Source organism: Mastomys coucha, unplaced genomic scaffold (genome assembly GCF_008632895.1).
Source record: "Mastomys coucha isolate ucsf_1 unplaced genomic scaffold, UCSF_Mcou_1 pScaffold3, whole genome shotgun sequence".
Taxonomy (NCBI): Eukaryota; Metazoa; Chordata; class Mammalia; order Rodentia; family Muridae; genus Mastomys; species Mastomys coucha.
Window position 1 is genome coordinate 5,434,119 of NW_022196909.1, and position 5,418 is coordinate 5,439,536.

Consider the following 5,418-nt stretch of genomic DNA (forward strand, 5'->3'; position numbering starts at 1 on the left):
TCCCTGTGGCTGTAGATGTCTGCCTTTTTCTGCTGTCAGTGCGTCACCTTCCCAGCAGGGTTCCTCCTCTGGTGACCTCGTCCTAACTTCATTTCCCCTTTAAAGATCCCATCGCCACACATCCATGGTCCTGTGAAATACACTGGGGGTAGGACTTAATGTAAAAACAGGGCTGGGCCACAGTTGAGTCCATGACAATGTCCTTGAATGTTTATCTTTTATTTAATTAAAGTAATGGTAGACATGACTTGGATTTGCTGACCTGCGTCCCATAGGTTGAATGGCGGCTCTCGAGGGGGGTGGATTGTCTTGTACCTGGATTGGGGATCAACACCTGCTCTAGGATTTGCTTTAGACTCACTGCCAAGGACCTTTATGGGTGGGATAGCCTTCTGCAAACCCAGCAATTGCTTCAGCTCAGGACTTGCACACATTTTCTGTAAAGGCCAGATTATAAATATTTCCATCTCTGTGGGCCATACGGACTCCACTAAGACAATTCTGCTGTTGTCACTTGAAAGCAGCCCCAGACAAAACACAAGCAAATGGGGTGGCAGTGTGCCCATACGTTTTCATTATTTGATATCTGAACTTCTTTTCTTTTCCAACCATTAAAAAATGTCAAAACCCTTTCCTAATTCCATAGGTCATACAAAACCGGATTAGATCTTTGCACAGCTGTAGCTTGTCACTTGCTGCCCTGCGACAGAACTCTTAACGGAACTGACCTGTATAATTTCTGAACTGATTATCACTTTTGATTTCTGTCATATATCTCCATCTTCAGAATTCATGATGAAGAATTACTTGAGAAGCATATGCCATTCCAGAGAATTCCAGTGAGGGACTAGAGGGTTGAAGGACCCACAGTATCATCCTCTGGCAGTTGGTGGAATTGTGGGTAGGGTTAGCTTGGGCAAGAACAACAGAGCTTGACTGAGAAAAATATTCCTCTTTGGAGAGCTCATGGAGGGAAGCAGTGATTGATGATTCACGGATTTCCACAGTGTAGGTGTGGCGAGCAGGCGACTCTGGGACCAGGCTCCCCGCCTTTCTCTCAAGATGAAGGCTAGCTGGGTGAGGTTTCTTCCTCAGGAGCCCCACAGCCCCCAGGCTGTACTAACTGGGGGTTAGCAGTACAGTATGTGGGGCTGTGGGATGGAGCCATTGTGTGTGTGTCTCTCACGTCTTGTGCAGGTGGCCTTCATTCTTAGGGTGCTGATCTCTCCTCCAGAGGGTCCTAGAAATGACCTGCCTGCAAAGTTCAGTCTGGCTAGCCTTCCACACACACACCAGGGCTCCCTGAGACTATTGTACTGGATGTGTGTGTATTGATAACAGCTGACTCTGACCGGAAGACTGAGAACAGGTTGTCCCCAAAGCCCGCCTCCACGGCTCCCTCCCTGTGAAGCTGGCTGCTCTGAGGTCAGTCGGTACTGTTTGCTGCTGACTCCTGGGATGTGAGCGTGTGCCTGTGTGAACGCTCGAAGCACCTGGAAATTCAGAGGCCCGGGTGGAGTTCTAAGAGCCATTTCAGTACTGCAGACCACACCTTGGAAGTAGTCACCTATCGGTGCACTGCTACGAGACAGGAGTGGGCCAGTCTCATACAGTGATCCTGGAAGGACATCTTTAAGCGTTTCTGTGAGCCTTAGGCTAAAAATGTCCTCTTTCAAGATTTGCCCTTCTAGGATAGTGTAGGCTGTAAATCAAGGTTCTAGAAAGACATTTTTAATGTGCATGAAGTTGGCTTTGAATAGCCAAGTTTTTACTTTAAAAAAAAAATCAATCAAGATAAAATAGCTGTATTACTGTACTGAAACTGCCTACTTTTCACCATCCGAACATGCAATATAAAATGTCTGTACCTTGATAATCATCTTCAGTGAATAAAACCCCTAATTTAATGAAATACCACTTTGAAGCTTTTAGCACTATAAATCTTTGAATTATCTTATCTTGTTTGAATTAATTTGCAGTGTTTTTTAGCTTTCAATGCTTAGGGAAGTTCTGGTTTTGTTTCTGATTTCCTTAGGTTAATGCCAAGAGTACTAGTATTTTTTTTAAATGGAAGTTTAGGATTCTTGCATAAAAAATGCAAAAGTCGTTAAGTACACTAATGATGAAGTTTTCAGGAGAGCTCACCCTGTTAGCAGCAGCCTGGGGAAAGGAATGAACTCAAATACCGGAAACTCCTAGGCCCTGTGGTCTGCAGCAGAGAGCTTCCTCCAAGTGCAGTTAGAAACTGTGTTCTTAAATAATAAAGGTTGGGTGCTATCTATCCTAACATGAATAACACATGCCCTTGTTAAAGCTGGAGAGCATTCATTCCTGCTGCAATGACCCAGGTTGTGGATGACTACATCAGAACTCATTCAGCTCTTCCACAGTAGGACTCTTACACTGTTCCCAGTTTGAAACTATTGCCAGTAAGCAAGCAGAGGCAGTATTCTGCAGGATGGACCCCTGGGTGTCAAAGTCCTAAGAAGCTGTGTGTCTGTTCACTCTACAAGTATGCTCCCCTGCAGTGAGTGAGAGGACTGCCTGTGAACAAACACTATTTCCTCCCCGGCCATTCCTGGTGTCTGCCCGGTACGTCAGGTCAGCTGGTCTAACCAGGACGTGGTGGTGATGTAGTGATTTTCATTTGTTTTTCTTTTATGGTTAAACTAAAACATTTTAAGTGTTGGCTGTTTTCTGTTTTCCTTGTCGGCTCTGCCTGTTCCTTGGGTTATCCCATTCCTCACGATGTATATACTCAGCCGTCAGACGGCTGCACTGGGTTATCCCATTCCTCACGATGTATATACTCAGCCGTCAGACAGCGGCACTGGGTTATCCCATTCCTCACGATGTATATACTCAGCCGTCAGACGGCTGCACTGGGTTATCCCATTCCTCACGACGTATATACTCAGCCATCAGACAGCTGCACTGGGTTATCCCATTCCTCACAATGTATATACTCAGCCGTCAGACAGCTGCACTGGGTTATCCCATTCCTCACGATGTATATACTCAGCCGTCAGACAGCGGCACTGGGTTATCCCATTCCTCACGATGTATATACTCAGCCGTCAGACAGCTGCACTGGGTTATCCCATTCCTCACGACGTATATACTCAACTGTCAGATGGCAGCACTGTTGCCACCTCCTCCTCGTCTTCTGACTCTCATGATGTCATTTCATAAAGAAATTCTTAATTTTAGTATAAATTTAAATTAATGATATTTTTTTTTTGTTCAGTATGGTTTTTTGTGTGTGTTCTGGTTTTAAAATCTCTGCCTATTGAAAACTGTAAGAGGTGCTCTGTGGGTTGTTTTCTGCAACCCCTTTATTTGACCTTTCTTTTCCCCCTAAATTCAGCTATTCATCTAGAACTAATTTTCTTTTTCTTTTAAAGACTTATTAACTTATTTTAGATATATGAGTACACTGTAGCTGCCTTCAGACACCCCAGCAGAGGGCATCAGATCTCATTATAGATGGTTGTGAGCCACCATGTGCTTGCTGGGAATTGAACTCAGGACCTCTGGAAGAGCAGTCAGTGCTCTTAACCCCTGAACTATCTCTCCAGCCCCAGAACTAATTTTCATACAGTCTTCTTCAAGGTACTTACTCGCTTCCTGGGACTACTGGGGACAACCAAACCTGTGGCTTGAGCAACAGAAATGGCTCCTCTCAAACATGTCCTCTGGAGGCATGAGCAGGGCAGTGCTACCTCTGAGGTTGGCAGGGAGAGGCCTCTGCTGGCTGTGGGGACAGGCGGTTCTTGGTTTCCAGCTGCATTGATCTGATCCTTGTCTTTTTTCCTTAGCACATGTTCTTCCTCTCTGGGATCTCTTGTGTCTCTTCCTTCTTGTTTTAGGTAAAATTTATTTGTTAAATAAATCCTCCTGGCTCCAGCACTTATGTTATTCTGTATAACCTTGGCTCTACATCTACAAAGGAGGTGTAGATGTAATTTCCAATTAAGGCCACTTTGTGAGGTCCTTGTAGGTCAGAATTTCACATATCTTTTGGGAAGGTATAAATCAACTTAATTCCTTCAATGAACTGGGTACTACATGCTGACATTCAGTCATGTCTTCACACTGACTCAGGTCTGTCTGTCTGTCTCGGACTGTTGTGTTCTGTTGGTCTGTTTGAGTCTCCTGTACAGATGAGCGCTCTTGAGCATGGTTTTTTGTAGAGAATGTCCACATCTGATACAGCCTTGTTTTCTTTTTCATGCTTTTTGTCCTTTACATTTCCTGACAATTTCTATTTACTGATTACTTTCAAAGGGGGAAAAACTCTAGTTGTCTTTTTATTTAAAATTAAAAATTCAATTTGTGAGAGAATTGATGTCTAAAAGTCCATGTGCCACAGTCCTTCAGTCCGGGCTTGAGCAGCAAGCTGGCTCCTGCCCCACAGAGCCGCCTTCTGGTGCTGGTAATGGGCTGTCTTTTGATGGAGGTTTGTTAAAAGCAGAAGGGAGAGAAGGGAATTTTCTGTTTTGTATTCAATCATTAAGGATTTTTCCCCAAGTTTACTTACTTTAACAGGGCTGTACTTAAATCAATCTCACTAACTCCAAATAAGAACTGGGCAAATAAAATAAGCACTTGAGAAATCCTGTTTTTATGGGAGATATGTTGGTTTAAAACTGTGTCCTTAGGGGCAGTTAAAACAGGTTCTTGATAAAATCGCCAAGATGTTGATCATCGGCTCGAAGACTAAGAACCTTAACATGGGCTCTGAGAGATACGAGGCTAAGATTTGGGTACTGGTTCAAGGAGGAACCAGCGCCCTACTTGTCAGTGCTCGTACAAAGCTGGGCCTAGCAGATGGAGATCTGAGCAAAACCTGGTCTGCTGTACTCCTGCCTACCAATGAGAATTTAGTATAAGCCTTAGAAGTGTACATGTGGGCATGGTGTGCATTTGTGTGTGCATGCATGTACATGTATGTACAAGTATGTGCATGTTTGCACATGTTAAGCTGAATATGTATGTTGCATGTGTATATGTGCACATTTTTGAGTGTGTATTTATGAGTGAGCGTATGTGAGTGAATTTGCGCATGAGAGTGTATAAATGTGTGTGGGCATGCATGTGTGAGTGTGTGTGTTTGTGTGTGTGTGAGAGAGAGAGTGAGTGAGTATATACTGGGTATGTGAGAGACACTCTGGGTTCTAGTACTTAAAACTAATTTTTAAATTGTAAGAGCCTCTTTAGCCCTCTGTCCATTCTCAGGCTTGATACGGTCACTGCCTAAACCTTAGGTTTGTGTTATTCACTGTTCACCCCCACTCTGGGCTAGATGTAAAATTACACACAAGTGCACTTCCCCAGCCTTGCCTGGAGCTGCTGCCATTAGACTGGGAGCAGGGGGTGTAGGAGGGGGCGGAAGGGTGCCTAGGGGTGTAGGAGGGG